Source organism: Arachis ipaensis, chromosome B9 (genome assembly GCF_059453495.1).
Source record: "Arachis ipaensis isolate K30076 ecotype BB chromosome B9, ASM5945349v1, whole genome shotgun sequence".
Classification (NCBI taxonomy): Eukaryota; Viridiplantae; Streptophyta; class Magnoliopsida; order Fabales; family Fabaceae; genus Arachis; species Arachis ipaensis.
Window position 1 is genome coordinate 9,283,039 of NC_142444.1, and position 21,246 is coordinate 9,304,284.

The 21,246-nt window shown below is 37.5% G+C and overlaps 1 non-coding gene across 1 annotated transcript; it reads right to left on the reverse strand.

Annotated features, from left to right (window-relative positions):
* Positions 1-1,395: 1,395 nt before the first annotated feature.
* On the reverse strand, positions 1,396-1,503 carry LOC148543685 (small nucleolar RNA R71). The gene has a single exon (XR_015901283.1). It is a non-coding gene; the product is annotated as a small nucleolar RNA R71 (small nucleolar RNA).
* Between the last annotated feature and the right edge of the window lie 19,743 nt (positions 1,504-21,246).

The window sequence follows — 21,246 nt, forward strand, 5'->3', positions numbered from 1 at the left end:
AAAAAAATATCTTTCCCTTTTTCTTCTCATAAAATTCGAAAATTTGAGTTGACTTTTTCAAAAAATTTTAAAATCTAGTTGTTTCTTATAAGTCAAATCAAATTTTCAATTTAAAAATTCTATCTTTTTCAAATATTTTTCAAAAATCAAATCTTTTTCATTTTTTCTTTCATAATTTCGAAATTTTCAAAATTTATTTTCAAAATCTTTTTCTTATTTTTATTTCATATTTTCGAAATTAATGCTAACAATTAATGTGATTGATTCAAAAATTTTAAAGTTTGTTACTTGCCTATTAAGAAAGGTTCAATCTTTAAATTTTAGAATCATATCTTTTAGTTTCTTGTTAGTCAAGTAATCAACTTTAATTTTCAAAATCAAATCTTTTTAATTTTCTTTTCAAATTTGATTTTCAAATCTTTTTCAATTAACTACTTGACTTTTTGTTTGATTTTAAAAGTTTTATGTTTCAATCATACCTTTTTCAAAACTACCTAACTAATTCTCTCTCTAATTTTCAAAAATCACTAACCACTTTTTCAAAATTCCTTTTTAATTAACTATTTGTTTTAAATTTTAATTTAATTTAATTTCATTTTTCTTCTTAAAATTTTCGAATTTTAACTTTTATGTTAAATTAAAAACAAAAATATTTTTATTTTATTTAATTTTTGAATTCTTCCATCTCCTTCTAATTATTTATTTATCTACTAATACTTCTCTTCTACTAAAAAATTCGAACTCACTCTTCTCTATGTGTTCAAATTTCTCTTCTTATATTCTTTTCTTCTTCTACTCACATAAAGGAATCTCTATACTGTGACATAGAGGATTCTTATTCTTTTCTGTTCTCTTCTTTTTCACATGATCAGGAGCAAGGATAAGAACATTCTTGTTGAAACTGATCCAGAACCTGAAAGGACTCTGAAGAGGAAGCTAAGAGAAGCTAAAACACAACACTCTGAAGAGGACTTTACTGAATTTTTCGAAAAAGAAGGTGACATGGCCGAACCCAACAACAATGCAAGGAAGATGCTTGGTGACTTCACTGCACCAAGTTCCAACTTACATGGAAGAAGCATCTCAATCCCTGCCATTGGAGCAAACAATTTTCAGCTAAAGCCTCAATTAGTTTCTCTGATGTAACAGAATTGCAAGTTTCATGGACTTCCATCAGAAGATCCTTTTTAGTTCTTAACTGAATTCTTGCAGATCTGTGATACTATTAAGACCAATGGGGTTGATCCCGAGGTCTACAGGCTCATGCTTTTTCTGTTTGCTATAAGAGACAGAGCTAGAATATGGTTGGACTCTCAACCTAAAGATAGCCTGAACTCTTGGGATAAGCTGGTCACAGATTTCTTAGCCAAGTTCTTTCATCCTCAAAAGCTTAGCAAACTTAGAGTGGATGTTCAAACCTTCAAATAGAAAGAAGGTGAATTCCTCTATGAAGCTTGGGAGAGATACAAGCAACTGACCAAAAAGTGTCCTTCTGACATGCTTTTAGAATGGACCATCCTGGATATATTCTATGATGGTCTGTCTGAATTATCAAAGATGTCATTGGACTATTCTGCAGGTGGATTCATTCACCTAAAGAAAATGCCTACAGAAGCTCAGGAACTCATTGACATGGTTGCAAATAACTAGTTCATGTACACTTCTGAAAGGAATTCTGTGAGTAATGGGACGCCTCAGAGGAAGGGAGTTCTTGAAATTGATACTCTGAATGCCATATTAGCTCAGAATAAAATATTGACTCAGCAAGTCAATATGATTTCTCAGAGTCTGAATGGTTTGCAAGCTGCATCCAACAGTACATCTTCTGAAGAAGAAGCTTATGATCTTGAGAACCCTGCAATGACAGAGGTGAATTACATGGGTGAAGCCTATGGAAACACCTATAATCTCTCATGGAGAAATCATCCAAATTTCTCATGGAAGGATCAACAAAAGCCTCAACAAGGCTTTAATAATGGTGGAAGAAACAGGTTTAGCAATAGCAAGCCTTTTCCATCATCCTCTCAGCAACAGACAGAGAATTCTGAACAGAATCCATCTAGCTTAGCAAACATAGTCTTTGATCTATCTAAGGCCACTCTAAGTTTCATGAATGAAACAAGGTCCTCCATCAGAAATTTGGAGGGACAAGTGGGCCAGCTGAGTAAAAAAGTCACTGCAACTCCTCCTAGTACTCTCCCAAGCAATACAGAAGAAAATCCAAAAAGAGAGTGCAAGGTCATAACCTTACTTGGTGTGGCCGAACCCAGAGAGGAGGAGGAGGACGTGAATCCTAGTGAGGAAGACCTCCTGGGATATTCAGTGACCAATAAAGAGTTTCCCTTTGAGGAACCAAAGGAATCTGAGGCTCATCTAGAGACCATAGAGATTCTATTGAACCTCCTTTAGCCATTCATGAGCTCTGATGACTATTCATCTTCTGAAGAAGATGAAGACATTGTTCAAGGGCAAGTTGCCCAGTATTTAGGAGCAATCATGAAGCTGAATGCCAAGCTATTTGGTAATGAGACTTGGGAGGACGAGCCTCCATTGCTCATTAATGAACTGAATATTTGGGTTCAGCACACTTTACCTCAAAAAAAAAAAAGGATCCTGGTAAATTCCTAATTCCCTGTAACATAGGCACCATGACCTTTGAGAAGGCTCTATGTGACCTGGGGTCAGGCATAAACTTAATGCCACTCTCTGTAATGGAGAAACTAGGAATCTTTGAGGTACAGGCTGCCAAATTCTCATTAGAGATGGCAGACAAATCCATGAAACAGGCTTATGGACTAGTAGAGGACGTGTTAGTAAAGGTTGAAGGCCTTTACATCCCTGCTAATTTCATAATCCTAGACATTGGGAAGGATGAGGATGAATCCATCATCCTTGGAAGACCCTTCCTAGCCACAGCAAGAGCTGTGATTGATGTGGACAGAGGAGAGTTAACCATTCAATTGAATGAGAACTACCTTGTGTTTAAGTCTCAGGGATCTCCCTCTGTAACCATAGAGAGGAAGCATGAAAAGCTTCTCTCACTGCAGAGTCAACCAAAGCCCCCACAGTTAAACTCTAAGTTTGGTGTTGGGAGGCTACAACCAAATTCTAAGTTTGGTGTTGAACTCCCACATTCAAACTCTAAGTTTGGTGTTGGAAGGTCCCAACAATGCTCTGAACATCTGTGAGGCTCCATGAGAGCTCACTGTCAAGCTATTGACATTAAAGAAGCGCTTGTTGGGAGGCAACCCAATGTTATTTAATTATATCTATTTATTTTCCATTGCTATTTTATGTTTTCTTTAGGTTGATGATCATGTGAAGTCACAAAAACTACTGAAAAAATCAAAAATAGAATAAAAAACAGCATTAAAAATAGCTCACCCTGGAGGAAGAACTTACTGGCATTTAAACGCCAGTAAGAAGCATCAAACTGGCGTTTAACGCCAGAAAGAAGCATCAAGCTGGCATTAAACGCCAGAAACAAGCACCAAGCTGGCGTTTAATGCCAGAACAGAGCATGGAATTGGTGTTAAACGCCAGAAACAAGCAGCAAGCTGGCGTTTAACGCCATACATGCATTACAAGGGCGTTTTGCACGCCTAATTGGAGCAGGGATGCTAATTCATTGACTCCTCAGGATCTGTGGACCCCACAGGATCCCCACCTACCCTACCTCTTCTTCTCTTCTCTTCACCCCTTTCCATAACACTCTTCCCCAAAATAACCTCCACCAATCACCTCCATTACTCCTCCAAAACCATCATACAAACCCATCTACACCCACCCACTCAAATTTAAACCATCACTCCTTCCTTTTCACACATCATAACCACCTAAAATCCCCCTTGGCCGAACCACTCACACCTCTCCATCTCATATATTTTCTTCTTCTTCTACTCCCTCTTCTCTTCTTTTGCTCGAGGACGAGCAAACCTTCTAAGTTTGGTGTGATAAAAGCATTGCTTTTTATTTTTCCATAACCATTTATGACACCTAAGGCCAGAGAAACCTCTAGAAAGAGGAAAGGGAAGGCAAAAACTTCCACCTCTGAGTCATGAGAGATGGAGAGATTCATCTCAAAAGCTCATCACTAAGAAAAGGATGGAGCAAACAAGAGAGCCCACTCATGGACCTCAACAAGAGCATGAGGAAATTCCTCATCATGAAATCTCTGAGATGCCTCAAGGGATGCACTTTCCTCCACAAAACTATTGGGAGCAAATCAATACCTCCCTAGGAGAATTAAGTTCCAACATGGGACAACTGAGGATGGAGCACCAAGAGCACTCCATCATTCTCCATGAGATTAGAGAAGATCAAAGAGCTATGAAGGAGGAGCAACAAAGGCAAGGAAGAGACATAGAGAAGCTCAAGAACACCATTGGTTCTTCAAGAGGAAGAAGGCGCCACCCCCACTAAGGTGGACCCGTTCCTTAATCTCCTTGTCTATTTATTTTTCTGTTTTCATTCTCTATGCTTTATGTTTATGTTTGTGTCTTATTACATGATCATTAGTGTCTAGTAACTGTGTCTTAAAGCTATGAGTGTCTTATGAATCCATCACCTCTCTTAAATGAAAAATGTTCTAAAAACAAAAGAACAAGAAGTACATAGATTTCAAATTCATCCTTGAAGTTAGCCTAATTATTTTGATGTGGTGGCAATACTTTTTGTTTTTCTGAATGAATGCTTGAACAGTGCATATTTTTGAATTTGTTGTTTATGAATGTTAAATATGTTGGCTCTTGAAAGAATAAAGAAAAAGGATAAATGTTATTGATAATCTGAAAAATCATAAAATTGATTCTTGAAGCAAGAAAAAGCAGTGACTACAAAAGCTTGCAAAAAAAAATGGCGAAAAAAAAGAAAGAAAAAGAAAAAGCAAGCAGAAAAAGCCAAAAGCTCTTTAAACCAAAAGGCAAGAGCAAAAAGCCAGTAACCCTTTAAACCAAAAGGCAAGGGTAAAAAGGATCCAAGGCTTTGAGCATCAGTGGATAGGAGGGCCCAAAGGAATAAAATCCTGGCCTAAGCGACTAAACAAAGCTGTTCTTAACCATGTGCTTGTGGCGTGAAGGTGTCAAGTGAAAAGCTTGAGACTGAGCGGTTAAAGTTGAGGTCCAAAGTAAAAAAACAGAGTGTTCTTAAGAACCCTGGACACCTCTAATTGGGGACTCTAGCAAAGTTGAGTCACAATCTGAAAAGGTTCACCCAGTTATGTGTCTGTGGCATTTATGTATCCGGTGGTAATACTGGAAAACAAAGTGCTTAGGGCCACGGCCAAGACTCATAAAGTAGCTGTGTTCAAGAATTAACATACTGAACTAGGAGAATCAATAACACTATCTAAATTTTGAGTTCATATAGATGCCAATCATTCTGAACTTCAAAGGATAAAGTGAGATGCCAAAACTGTTTAGAGGGAAAAAGCTACTAGTCCCGCTCATCTGATTGGAGCTAAGTTTCATTGATATTTTGGAATTTATAGTATATTCTCTTCTTTTTATCCTAATTGATTTTCAGTTGCTTGGGGACAAGCAACAATTGAAGTTTGGTGTTGTGATGAGCGAATAATTTATACGCTTTTTGGCATTATTTTTACATAGTTTTTAGTATGGTTTAGTTAGTTTTTAGTATATTTTTATTAGTTTTTAATTAAAAATCACATTTCTGAACTTTACTAGGAGTTTGTGTGTTTTTCTGTGATTTCAGGTATTTTCTGGCTGAAATTGAGGGACTTGAGCAAAAATCTGATTCAGAGGCTGAAGAAGGACTGCAGATGCTGTTGGATTCTGACCTCCCTGAACTCGAAATGGATTTTCTGGAGCTACAGAAACCCAAATGGCGCGCTCTCTATTGCGTTGGAAAGTAGACATCCAGGGCTTTTCATCAATATATAATAGTCCATACTTTGCTCGAGTTTAGATGACGCAAACTGGCGTTCAACGCCAGCTTTCTGCCCTATTCTGGCGTTAAACGCCAGAAACAAGTTGCAAAGCAGAGTTAAACGCCAGAAACATGTTACAAACTGGCGTTCAACTCCAAGGAAGACCTCTACACGTGAAAGCTTCAATGCTCAGCCCAAGCACACACCAAGTGGGCCCTGGAAGTGGATTTCTGCATTATTTACTTATCTCTGTAAACCCTAGTAACTAGTTTAGTATAAATAGGACTTTTTACTATTGTATTTACATCTTTGATCAGTTTTATACTATCTTAGACCTTTATGGGGGCTGGCCACTCGGCCATGTCTACCCCATTATCACTTATGTATTTTCAACGGTGGAGTTTCTACACCTCATAGATTAAGGTGTGGAGCTCTGCTGTTCCTCATGAATTAATACAAAGTACTATTTTTTTTTATTCAACTCAAGCTTATTTCTTTTCTAAGATATTCATTCGCACACAAGAACATGATAAATGTGATGATTATGTGACGCTCACCACCATTCTCACTTATGAACGCGTGCCTGACAAACACTTCCGTTCTACATGAAAACAAGCTTGAATGCATATCTCTTAGCCTCCTGATCGTGAGATCAGAGTCTTCGTGGTATAAGCTAGAATTATTGGCGATCATTCTTGAGATCCGGAAAGTCTAAACCTTGTCTGTGGTATTTCGAGTAGGATCTGGGAAGGGATGACTGTGATGAGCTTCAAACTCGCGAGTGCTGGGCGTAGTGACAGACGCAAAATGATTACTAAATCCTATTCCAGTATGATCGAGAACCGACAGATGATTAGCCTTGCGGTGATAGCGCATTTGGACCATTTTCACTGAGAGGACGGGATGTAGCCATTGACAACGGTGATGCCCAACATACAGCTTGCCATGGAAAGGAGTATGAAGGATTGGATGAAGGCAGTAGGAAAGCAGAGATCCAGAAGGAACTAAGCATCTCCATACGCTTATCTGAAATTCTCACCAATGAATTACATAAGTATCTCTATCTTTATTTTACGTTTTATTTATCTTTTAATTATTAAAACTCTATAACCTTGAATCCGCCTGACTGAGATTTACAAGGTGACCATAGCTTGCTTCAAGCCGACAATCTCCATGGGATCGACCCTTACTCACGTAAGGTTTATTACTTGGACGACCCAGTGCACTTGCTGGTTAGTTGTGCGAAGTTGTGACAAAGAACTAAGATTATGAACGTGCGTATTAAGTTTTTAGCGCCGTTACCAAGGAATGAACGATCACGATTTCGTGCACCACCCTCCCTGATTTTTCTCAACCCTTTATAGTGGAGACAGATGCTTCGAGTCATGGAATTGGAGCTGTTTTATCCCAAAAAGGGACACCCCATTGCTTATTTCAGCAAGAAACTCAGTGGGAGGTTGTCGATGGCATCAGTGTATGTTAGAGAACTTTATGCTATCACACAAGTTGTTGCAAAGTGGAGGCATTACCTTCTTGGTCGCCATTTCGTCATTAAAACTGATCACCAAGGCCTTCGTGAGCTTATGAATCAAGTGGTGTTGACCCTTGACCAATAATATTACCTCACTAAGCTGCTGGGATATGATTTTGAGGTGGTGTATCGGTCTGGCTCCCTGAACAAAGCTGCTGATGCTTTGTCTCGGCAAGGGGAGGAAACTGCAACCCCAATTTGCTTCCAAGCCTTCTCATAAGTTCAATCGGCTTTAATTCCTACATTGCTGCGTGCCACTAGAGAAGATCCAGAGACAAAATTGCTAATTGAACAATATAAGCAAGGAGAATTACCCTGTGATTTTCTCTTTCAAGATGGATTGTTGGTTTATCGTGGTAAAATTTGGGTCCCAGATTTCGAAGGTATCCACACACAACTGCTTCAGGAGTTTCATAACACCCCATTGGCTGGGCACCACGGTGAGCTCAAGACGTATAAGGCTATTGGGGAGCTTTTCTTTTGGCCGGGCCTGCGTAAAAATATTCATAAGTTTATTCAAGAGTGTGATGTTTGCTAATCAACCAAATATATGACTTCTAAGCAACAAGGGTTATTGCAACCGTTACCTGTGCCAAGTGGGCCGTGGATGGAACTCTCAATGGACTTCATTGTTCAACTGCCGATGTGATGTCTGCTGGATACTCTGCAATCTTGGTGGTTGTGGATCGCTTTAGCAAAACGGCACACTTTAAACCATTGCGAGCTGGGTTCACTGCCAGTACGGTGGCAAGAATTTTCATTGGGTCAGTAGTGAAGCTTCATGGTTTCCCTTCCTCCATTGTATCTGATAGAAATCCCCTGTTCCTCAGTCGTTTTTGGTGCAACCTTTTCGAATTTAGTGGCACTCACCTCCACTATAGTATGGCGTATCACCCTCAAACCGACGGCCAAACGGAAGTCACTAATCGCTCCCTTGAACAATATCTGCGTGCCTTTTCCCATTCTCAACCACAACAATGGGCAACCTTCCTACCATGGGCAGAGTTTTGTTATAACAGTTCCTACCATTCAGCAATTCAAATGACACCACACGAAGCTTTACATGGGTTTCCAATGAATCTACCACCAGGATATACACCGGGGTCCTCTCCAGTCATAGAGGTTGACTTGTTTTTACGCACCCGTGAGATTTTGAATGATGAACTCGCGTATTACTTGCACCAAGCCAGAAAGCGTATGAAGAAGCAAGCAGATTAGAATCGGAAAGATAAGGAATTTCAGGTGGGAGATTGGGTATTGCTTAAGCTCAAACCTTACCGGCAATTGTCGCTGTCTCGCCGGGAACACCCTAAACTTGGCCGAAGATATTTCAGGCCCTACCGTGTGAGGAGTAAAGTGGGGAAGACTGCGTATCGCTTGGAGCTACCAGAGGGGAGTACGATCCACCCCGTCTTCCATGTATCCATGCTGAAAGAGTTCCACGGCGCACAAACTGCTGACGCACCCATCCTCGCTGTGGCTCCTGCATCGTTCCAGCCAGTGCCAATGGCAATTGTGGGACAGCGCTCAGTCGAGAAGGATGGGAGGCAAGTGATGCAAGTCTTGGTGGACTGGGAAGGCTTACCAAGAGATGAGACCTCATGGGTGGATTGGGATGAGTTACTGAAGTTGTTTCCGGAACTCAACCTTGAGGACAAGGTTGTTCTCAGGGAGGGTATAGTTGATACACCTAACAAGGAACCCAAGGAACCCAGCCAGCAAACTTAAAACAACAGCATCCCAATTGAGGAACCAGAAGAGAATGTTGAAGCAGCAGATGGGCTAGCCACTGAGAAAGGCCCAACAAGTAAAAGAGAAAGAAGATCCCCATCATGGATGAAGGATTACCATATGAACTAATAGAGGGAGAGCATGATAGTCAATCCATATAGGCAGTTAGTTAGGATCTCAGAGGAATAAAAGGTAAGGGGTAAGGAGAGAGAGAGGGCATAGAGAATTACCAAAGTGTGTAATAGAGTCATTCTCCCAGGACTCGAAGCTGGGGGTAGCGTCATTGTAACTACTGGTAGTTGTTGAATTTTGCTTAATTCCTATTTTTCATTCACCTTTCACCCCGTTCATGTGCATTTTCATATTTTACATTCATTGAGTCTAACATGGAAGCTCTGTGTAGTGCTTGCCTCCGAGCATTAAACATCTTCAAAGGCTGGAAATTCTGTCCTTGAAGAGTTGCAAGAAGCTCTGGAGTTTGCCAGAGCTTCCACCACTAATCCATGAGTTCTGTGCTGATGACTGTGCCATATTGAAGTCGGTGTCAAACTTGAAGACCTTTTCTAGGAAGATGGTGGGAAAGACGAAACACATTTCATTCAAGAATAGCTTGAAATTGGAGGAAGAGTCATTGTAGTCTGTTATGAAAAGCCTCCATTTAACAATGATTAAAGCTGTAGCTAACAATGTGGTAGTCAGAAAACACCACGAAGGCTATAATTATAACAGTATAGAGGTTTGTTTACCAGGAAACAGAGTTCCAAGAGAGTTTTTCGCATACAAAAAATCAGAGTCTTCATCCATTATCGTTACCGAACTTCCTGACTCTGAATGGTTAGGCTTCATTTACTGTGTTGTTCTTTCGCCATCCGAAGGAATAAGGAAGGAAGGCGCTAAGCTTCGATGTCAATGCCAGTTGGTAGGAGGCAAAAAGGTTACATGGTTGAACAAAGCCGTCAGTGAATTGAACTCGGATCATGTTTATGTATGGTATGATCCACTTCATTGTGACAACATTCTTAGATTCCATCCACTGATGGTTCGCTTTGAGTTTAGTGTTACAACTGATGAAGGGGAAGTCGATGGATCAATCCATATTAAAGAGTGCGGTGTACTCCTCATAAGTTTTTCTGTTGTGGAAAATGTTTTACAAGAATTGGAGCTGCATTTGCCTGTTGATTTGGTTGAGGAAGAAAATGTGCTGGCCCCTGAGGAGAAGCCAATTGCATGTTATTCTTCTTAACTAGATATGCCTTTAGAAGAGAATCAAAATAAATCCATGGATCTTGACAAATCTAAAGGATTACTGCAAGAAAGAAAAAATGCGCTCGTGCAACGAACTGAATGCAGCTTACCTTCAAACAGTGAGTTTCATTTAAGCCCTATATTTGAAACTCCATTTTATTTTATGTTTTTTATGAACTAGTCTTATGTTTGTGTTTTCTATGGTAGTGAAAGATGTAGTCAAACAGGCAGAAGTTGAAGGCGACTCTGCAATGACTGCTCAGTTATTAGAAAACTTGGAAGGACCGTTATTGGACGATCATGTCCTAAATTTAGACGATCATTCCCTAATGAAAGGCGATGGAGGTCCTACACTTTTCCGTTGGCTTCAAGATCAAGCGCTTCATTCGGCGAGCGTTGCAAGATACGCGGAGCAGGTGTTCCAAGCTGCCTCAAGAAGCATCGCTGAGAAAGATGAAGAATTAACACTTGCGAGAGATGAGGCGGTCAGGAAGCAAGAAAGTTTGAAAAGAATGGAGGATAGAGTCCAGGATCTAAACTACCAGCTGGCTTATTGGAGAAGAAAATATGAAGAAGCTCAAGAGAAATGGCGTAGAAGGGAAAGTGCGTTGGAGACAGAGGTGGCAATGTTGGTTGCCTCGTTTCAAACTAGTAGGTTGCAGGTTCAAATTTATCTGCCAACTTATTGCCAATAATAATTAATTAGTATATTTTAAACACATATATAAAGAGACACATCCAAAAAATATATCTATAAAGACACTTCTATTAAACATATCCATAAAAAATACATTTTATTAGACACATCCATAAAGACACTTTCATTAAATATAGTTATAAATAAGAGTTGGCAGAAATTGGCAGAAATTCTGTTGGTAACGTAGCGGGATTGTCGTACGTAATAGTTGTTTTATGTTTGAGTCAATTTAATTTTTAATACTCTAAAATGCTTAACTAAGATCTATACTTTAAATTTGATAGGAACGAGTAGATGTTCAGTGATAAGACCAGCTCTGTTTGGGCAGTTAATCAGCATGGCCGCTTCTTTCTAGCTGCTTCTTGGGCACGACCTGAGACGGGCTTCTTTAAAGTGAACTGCGACGGCAGTGTTTTTAAAGATGAGCGTAAGGCGGGCTTTGGGTGCTTGCTGAGAGATAGCTCTGGAAGGTGGGTCCGAGGCTGCTGTGGCAAGGTGGCTGTAACTAGTGGGTTGAGATTGGAGCTTTGGAGCTTATGGAGAGGTCTTCTCCTGGCTTTGGAAGCTGGCATCGAGTTCCTTGTGTGTGAGACGGACTCCATGGAAGCCTTCTCTCTGGTTTCAGGTTGGAGGATTCCCAGTGACCATGTGGAGAAGGATCTGGTTATGCGCTTCTTTGAGTTGAAGAGACTGCAGGGCTGGACTGTGCGTTTTGGGCTGATAGGGAGAGATGCCAATTCGGTGGCTGATTGGCTTGCTAAGGAAGGGGCTCACGGCGAGGCTGCCTCTACTGTGTGGTTGCACCCACCAGTCCCACTTCAGCTGCTCCTGCAAAAGGACCTTGCTTAGTCCCCTCTTCTTTGCTCTTTTCTTGTTTCTCCCTTTTTGTTTCTTCTCCTTCTCTTTTTCTGTCCAAAAATAAAAATGAAAACTATAAAAAAATCAACATATTTTAAATATAATAACAATTCATCTCTACATACAAGTAATTTTGCTCTACAAGTCTTACAAGTCCTCTAATTGATGTTACGCTCAAATGCATCTGTTATGCACGTATGTTTCACGCACCTCTAACAGATTTTAACTCAATCAACGTGCGAATATATAATTTCCTTTTTTGAAAGGATTTCATTTCCTTTTTTCAAATTTCTTGCCTTCTCTCTTCGATATTTTTCCCGCGTTTCTCTCTACCTTCTCCTTCGTCTTTTACGTGCATTTTTCTCTGCTTTCTCCTTCTTCATTTACGTGCTTCAGATTTTTTATTGTGCATATATCCATTGTTTTTTGACATCAAGCTGTGAAATCATTTTTGAAGATAATGGATGATTCAACTTCAGATTATCAGTTGAACCAGAGCGAAGTAGATTTTAAAACTGAATCCAACGAAGTTCATGAGGTATGATTTAGTTTTAGTTAGTAATTGAATCTGAATTTGAATCCAATTAGTAGTTTTTGATTGTGTAGCTGAATAATGCGTGAACCTTGCCTGTGATATTTGCTGTTTATTCTTCCTTGTTTGAATTAAATCTAATGTACTAGTTCTCATTAGAATTCAAATAATTTTGTCCATTTTATATCAGACATTCGGGTGTAGATCAGTCACAATTGGGTCTATTTCAGAAAAGTTTGGGTGCATTTACAGTTTATGACTTTTCATCTGACGGAGGGTGAATTGTCTTATTATTTTAGTTGAATTGTTTTAGTTTTTGTTTAGTAATGATTCATAAATCTGGTTTTCTTATTTTTGATGATGGTTTTATAGTTGTATTTGCATTCTATATTTTATGCTTGTTTTAATATAGTGTATTTTGAGTGTATTTTGCAGACCTTCTGTGGTGTTGATGACCAGTTTGTCCCCAAGGTTGGGATGACTTTTAACACCCTTGAAGATACTGCAAAATTCTACAAGGATTATTCAAAGGTTGCAGGTTTTTCTATAAGAGTTTGGAGCACAAATAAGAAGGGAAACGAAATTAAGAATCAATTGATTACATGTAGCAGAGAGAGATAATGGAAATAGAAAATATCTCTGACCGAGAAGACAAATCCCTCAACTGGTTTAAATTATCCTGCAAGAATTTATATACACGTATTGAAGGATGTTGGTGTTTGGATCATTTCGAAGGTCGTGTTGCATCATTCACATCCTTACTGTCCAGATCAAGCATAGATGCTCAAACAGCACAGGGAACTAAGCATGTCCGTGCATCGTACAATAGAGAATAACGAGGAAGCTGGTATCAGACCTAGCAAAACTTTTTAGTCATTTGTTGCAGCAGCGGGGGGTCACCGCGAGTTAAATTTTATCGAAAAAGACGTAAGGAATTACATCACTAGAGAAGTATAGAATGTTTCGGAACAAGAGGATGCAAAAGAATTCGGGAAATACTTATTAAGAATGAAAGAGAAGAATTGTAATTTCTTTTTCGAGCTCGAACTCAAGGACGATCAGTCCATTAAGCTTGGTTTTTGGGCAGATGCAAAGAGCAGAGCTGCCTGTGAGTATTTCGGAGATGTTATTTCATTTGACACCACCTACAATACAAACAGGTAACATGCTGTTCTGGTTTATGATACTGAATTAATATTGTTTTATTAATCTGCTGCAGAGGTATATATTGGAGGTTTTTGAGTGTATAAGATCATTATTTAGGTGTATTTATTGATTTTAATTCTGTTTAGTCGTAATCTGTTTTAGGTATAATCTGGTTTGTGGTTCTTTTGTCGGGGTGAATCACCACAGTCAGTCAACACTTCTTGGATGCACTTCGATGAAAAATGAAGATATTCAATCATTCAAATGGTTATTTTAATGTTGGCTTCGTTGCATATGAGGAAAGGCTCCGAAAGAAATTCTCACTGATCAATGTGCATCGATGCAAAGTGTTATCGAGGCTTGTCTGCCCACAACAATTCACCGTTGATGTATTTGACACATCATGAAAAAGATTCCAAGCAAATTAAACGGATACAAGGGACACATAAAAATCGAACAAGAAATGAGCCATGTTGTTTGGATCTCTCATACCAAAAAATCATTTGATAGGAATTGGGATGATTTTCTGCTCAAGTATGGTCTTGTGGATAATTAGTGGCTTTCAGGTAATGACGTTTAAAATCTACAGTAGAGGTGTAAATTGCATGTTTTTGAGTGTATTATAGTCTGATTTGGGTGTATTTTGCAGATCTTTATGAAGACCGTCATATATGGGTTCTAATTTATCTTGATCACCACTTCTGGGTCGGGATGAGAATCACACAAAGGAGCGAGAGCATGCATTCATTTTTTAACAAGTTCATTACCTGAAATAGCTCACTTATCCAATTTGTCAAACAATACAATAATTACCTCGGAAGCAGGGAGCAAACAGAGAGAGAATCAGATGCTGCTGATTTTTACACTGTCATACCGTGGGCAACAAAATTCTCCACAGAAGCTCAGTTTCAACATGTGTACACTCACAAAAAGTTTAGGGAAGTCCAAGCACAATTCAGAGGGAAGGTGAATTGCATCACAAGATTAATAAACTTCGCTTTAGGCTATTCAGTATACGAAGTTGGAGAACAAGTTTTCAACTCAATATTCAACAAGTTTGCGGTTACTTACGACTCAGTAGCAGCCCAAGTGAAACGCCAGTGCTTATTATTCGAGTTAAGAAGGATATTGTGCCATCACGCCCTAAGCGTGTTAAGCTTTGAACAAGTAACCCAATTGTCACCGAGATATATACTGGAACAATGGAGCAAGAAGGTAAAGAGGCGACATACACACATCAAGAGCAGCCACGATGAGTCACTGTTGGAGCCAAGAAGCAAGAGGTTTGACAAATTGGTGTTTTGTTTGCAAAATATTTGCGAATTTACATCGGAATCCGAGGAGCTAACTGCCATTCTGCACCGTGCCTATGATAACGTCATGGTTGAGATGGAAGAAATGAAATCCAAAAGGAAGGGGACATGTTCATTATCTCACGAAGGTGCTAACTTGGAATCCGTTAACGAGCTTCAAAGCCCTCCAAGGGTTCGAACAAGAGGACGTCCAAAATATAGGCTAGGTTCAAAGTTGGACAAACAAATTGCAAATGCCTCAAAGAAGAAGAAAACGAAAACTCTAAGCAAGGTAAAAGTGATGTTCTTTAAATAGGTGGTAATTGAGTTTAATTATTTTGTTAATAGTTTTTCTAATATGTGAGTTTATTATTTCCAATTAAACCTTTTTGATGCTGCATCAGTGGTGCAAGCAAATTCCAGCCAATATCACGGACATGTTATGAATTATCAGTTCATCCAGCAGCAGGGGATAGGTTTTTGGGTGTATAGTTACAGGATATTGGTGTAATGCTCAGTTTTTTGGGTGTATTTCTGAATTCTCTTGTGATTGACATTTTAATTTTATATTTTTCAGATGCTACTATTTATGTTAGAAATTAGTATTTTGTTTAGTTTTTAAGGTATAGGATTTAGGGTTTAGGGTTTAGGTTTTATGGTTTAGGGTTTTAGGGTTTATGGTTTAGGGGTTTAGGCTTTAGGGGTTTAGGGTTTAGAGTTTAGGGTTTAATATTTTAAGGTTTAGGGTTTAGGGTTTAGGTTTTAGGATTTAGGGTTTTAGGGTTTAAGGTATATGGTTTAGGGGTTTAGGGTGTAGGGGTTTAGGGTTTAGAGTTTATGGTTTAGGGTTTAGGATTTAGGGGTTTAGATTTTACGAGTTTAGGATTTATGGTTTAGGGTTTTAGGGTTTAGGTTTTAGGGTTTAGGGTTTTAGTGGTTAGGATTTAGGGGGTTTAGGGTGTAGGGGTTTAGGGTTTAGGATTTTAGTGTTTAGGGTTTAGGGGTTTAGGGTTTAGGATTTTAGTGTTTTAGGGTTTTAGGGTTTAGGTTTTAGAGTTTAGGGGTTTAGGGTGTAGGGGTTTAGGGTTTAGTGTTTTAGGGTTTAGGTTTTAGGATTTAGGGTTTTATGGTTTAGGGTGTAAGGTTTAGGGATTTAGGTTTTAGGGGTTTAGGGTTTGGGGTTTAGGTTTTAGGGGTGTAGGGTTTAGGATTTAGTGGATAAGAATGAAGAGAGCGTTCAATCGATCGAAAAGGTTAGCAATACTAAAGATCGGGATAAGATGAATGAGGTTGAAGGTGTGAAATCTAAGTTGATTAATGTTGATGAGAGAAAGGATTTGCAATCTGAAACTAGTTCTATTCAAGAAGTGCAAGGAAGTAATTCCAAGGGATTTGAAGATGAAATTAAAGTCAATACTAATGCACAAGAGTACTCTGGTGATAAAGAGGGTGCCAATGGAGATTGTGAGCCCGAAAGACTATATCCAAATCTGGATAAAGATTGATGAACTTGTAGTAATTGTCCGCAAAATGAAAGAGTTTATTCCTGGGAAGGACAGATTTCACAAAATGCGCAGGTTCACTAACTGTTTTCTTGAGTCAGAAGTTGTAGATTTCTTGTCTGAAGGTCGGTATCTAGAAAGCCCAGAGGTATGGATTTAATTACCCTATATACAACTAAAACCCATGTAGAAATCCTCATATGTAGTCATTATTTTAATATTCTTTGATCATTTTATATTTGTTAATCATATGATCAGACAAATCTACTGAATATTTTAATTGATTATCTTGGTACAATTCTTAGCATCATATTGTCATTACTATCTTTGTGATTGTTGTCTGGTGGTGTAGGCTGTTGAGTTTGGACGAAAACTTGCTAGCAAACTCTTCTTTTATCATGTTCTTGAGTATGTCCAAGCATTTTATTTGACGCTTTCAATTTCTGTTGTTTTAATTATGTTTTATCAGAAAGTTGACAATTCTATGGTGTCTTATTATTTTGATTCTATTTTTTGCATTTTTTTTGGTGATTTTGATACTTTTTGTTTTCTTAAATTTTTGTGTTTGTGAATTGAGTGTCTTAGGTAACTACATCATCATTATTAACATAGAAATATTAATTCAATTTTGTTATTTTGTGTTTTTTCCAATGCATTGAATTAGGATAGTTTGTATTGTGGAGTTATAGAGAACTGCCTTGGAATTTAGTTTACATAGAGCCCTTTGAAAGTGATAGTCGCTGTGATGCTAGGTTATGGCATAAAGGCTTCGAAATCTAAGTTAAGGATTCAAGTACAACTTCAAGAGGTAATGCAAGACCGTGAGGAGCTAACAAAGGAAATAGATGTGCTAAAAAAAAACTTGAAAAGCAACAAACACGCCAAGAGAAAGAATTAGCTCGAGTGAAAGCTCAATTGGAAGCTCAACAAGCCGTTGTGAACTTTTTCATAGTGCACTTTGACAATGAAAGAAACTAGACAATTAAAGGTACTCCTAAAATTGCTTATGGTTTTAATACATATTCCTAGATGATTCATATATTATTAGTATAGTTTAATTTGTATATGGATCTATTTATTACATTTTACTTGTGTCATGGTTGAGAAATAAGTAGTGAATTGGTTGTGTATTGGCTGAGAATAAGTAGTGAATTGGTTGTTTTTTATGGAACCGTAGACGGTGGAAATATCCAAGTTTTAGGAGAGGTTCTGCCAAAATTTTTCTAAACATTTTGGATAAAAGTTAATGGAAAAAATTATAATTAGTGTTATATTTTGTTTCTAATTTTTTCTTTCGGTTTTTCTTATTTACAAGAGTGCTAAAATGGTGACAACATGCTACCATAAGGGTTCAAGAATATTTTGATTCATACAGACACTAATCTATGTTAGACTTTTAACTTTTGGTTGAACTTGTACAAGAAATATAACTTGTAGAACTAATCAATGTACTCACTAATGTTATTTTGTTTTAAAACAATTTTAGTTAAATAAAGTATGTTTGAATTATGTATGTTTTTATATATTATATAAATGTTGACTTGCATAGTAAAGTAGTTAATATATCAGTTAATTAAAAAAAAGTTGTTAAAAAAATATTTTGCTTTTGTAACTAAAGAAAAAAAAAGTTACAAAATCAAGTTACATTTTGTAACAAAATTTTATAATAGGAAAAAATATATTGTCACAAAAAAATTTTGGAGATCAAAATTTATTATCACTTTTGTAATGACTTTTGGTTTTTTGTATCAGAAAAATTTGTTACAAAATATTAGTTTGAATTGTAACAGTTCCATTTTTTGTTACAAAAAGTTTTTGTAACGGGACATACTGCAACGGTCCCTTTTTTTGTTACAAAATCTTTTTGTTTCAAAATTTCGATTTTTTGTAACAATTTTTTTGGTTACAAATATTATTTTTTCTTGTAGTGGGTTTAGGGTTTTATGGTTTAGGTTTTAGGGTTTAGGGTTTTAGGGTTAGGGTTTTAATGTTTAGGGTTTAGGGGTTTCGAGTTTAGGGTTTTGGGTTTAGAGTTTAGGGGTTTAGGATTTTAGGGTTTAGGGTTTTAGGATATATATTTGGGTGTATAATTAAAGTAATTAGTCGTATTAGTTGGTTTGGTGTTGTTTTCCTTTAGGGGTTTAGGGTTTAGGTTTTAGGGTTTTAGGGTTTAGGGTTTTATGGTTTAGGTTTTAGGGTTTATGGTTTTAATGTTTAGGGTTTAGGGGTTTCGGGTTTAGTGTTTTGGGTTTTAGGGTTTTAGGGTTTAGGGGTTTAGGGTTTTAGGGTATATATTTGGGTGTATAATTAAAGTAATTGGGCGTATTAGTTGGTTTGGTGTTATTTTCCTTTATTTTTTTTGTACCTGTAGTTTACAGCTTTTGAATACAACACAGACAGTTTATTTATGCAAACAAATTTTATAATACAAATGAATTAAATATTCACAAAATTTACAAGAAATGTTCAAACTATTTCAAGACTAGATAACACTGAAATTAATCACTGTCACTGTCAATATCATATGAATCTACTTGACAATATGGACTCAACAACACTGCAGATGGCTTGGACAATCTCATTGCTTCACTTCCCCTGGTCGCTGTATCTCTATCACAATTCATCTCATGAAAAGAATATTCTTTTAATCAACTCTGTTAATTTAGAAAAGTAATAGAGAGTTATACAATTTTAAACACAATTACCTGAGTTCAATTGTCCCACTCATACTTCTCCTTTATAATATTTTGAGGTTGGATTATTTCAAGCCATTTTATTACATAAACAGCACAATCAAAGCTGAAAACCAAAAATAATTTAGCAAATTAAAATAGGACAGCAAGAGAAAACACAATTTTCAGAGTGAAAGATTTATATGGTGTTTGTTGAGAGGTTCCCCTCAGCATATACCCTAATTCTCGAACTTACGTACCCCTAAAAACAAAAAAACAAAGCAAAATATAAGAAAGAATAAATCTAATAAATGAATACACCCAAAGGATCACAATGTACACCTTACTTTGAATTGAAATACACCCAAATTTTAAAACGCAAAAAACATAATCAACTTACAACAAATTTATTTAGATTCATTCTGGCTTTGGAGGGATACTCATTGTGATACGGGTCAAGTGTATAAAATTTTTTCTTTCTTATGTCAGCCACCCATATCCACCAATACTCTGAATAGCAAACAGGTGCAAAAATCTGAAGCATATCCATATTGAACGGTGTTTTAGTTTAATTCGCACATAACCAAAGAATTGTGATAAGAAGTTTTATAAACGAAAACTTACATATAGATGTGATGCTGATTTTTTCAGGTCCAAAAAGGATATAAGCATTGGGTAGTCTTCGACCATAAATGGCTTTTTGGATTTCGGCTGTAAGAACTCTCCATCTGCATGATTTCCAATGGCCATGTTTTGCAGCATTTGTGAAAAACCAAAAGAAATCTTTTAATACACCCAAAAGATTACACAAATACACCCAAATTTTATTACATTATACCTTACCACAATATTAGGCGGGAGACAGTAAATTTCTTCCTGAAATCTTTTAATATTTTCTTGGTTCAGGATCAGGCACATAGCAGTGACAATCTAGAAAAACAAAATACCCAAATTAATTACATCAATCTATATTGTAGTCACATGTCATAATATAATCATTAATCATATTCAATTCTTACGCCAGCTTCGATATATGAAGTAGCTTTTAGAGATGCAAAGTGGACTCTTGAAAACACCAATGGTTGTTGGGTATTGAGTGTGCAAACAGGATCATACTCATCAGTACTTCCGTCCCTGTATGTCTTTATATGTGTGGCCCAGAGGTAGCATTTTTCTTTCATTTCGGCCGACATTAAATTCCTCTTTGCAGGAGTTTCAAACTTGTCAAAAATTTGGCCCACAGTCTGCTTTTCAATTAGGGGACTTTTACCCTATGCAAAATCCAGTGCTGTCTTTTCTCCACTCTTTGTAATTTTTTTCCACCAGCTCATCTAATTCTTCGATTTGTACTGTGGTTTTCGGACTTTTTCCCACCTAAGGTTCTGGTTACCCCTCTCCCTCTTAGGTCTATGTTTCTTCTTGGCTTGAATCAGTGAAGTCAAGGCTGAATGATGGCAACGAAAATTCTCTAGGTACGTAGGATGCTGTCCGGGCCATCATCAATAGTGCAGCAGCAGTGGCTTCAGGGGCTGGATCACTGCGTGTTGACATGTATCATACTATAAGAATAAGAATATACGAATGATATCGAAAACCAAGTTATATTGTGCTGAACTTACATTTTAGATGGAGCTGGTGGCATCGTCGGTGTGCTTTCATCAACTTTCTGGGGTTGTGGAGTGCTGCAGGGTTAGAGAAAATGAATCAAATTATAAAAAAAATCAATTACAGCTCAATTTTCAAGATATACACCCAAATAAGAAAACAATACACCCAACAATAATGACATACACCCAAATAGTTTTCGTCACCTCTCTATTAGCGGGATGGTTCAAATGGTGGCACATGGCTTGCTGATGTTGTCTGGAATGAAGGCAGCATAGTTGAATTTAAACTCTAAACAAGACAAAAATAAAACGTTAAGAAAGCCCTTTAAAATAGATTATTAGAAGGTTGAAATTTAGTTGTAAAACTTACATATTAAGCGGTTCAGAGGGCGGTTGAAAAACGATCATCTATTGTTGAGCTGGATCACTCACCGATTCTTCTTCCCGACTCAACCTGAAATCCACCCAAATAAGAAAACAATACACCCAAATATTAACCAAATACACCCGGAAAGGCTATTTTTTTTTAGAACTTACGTAGTTGCA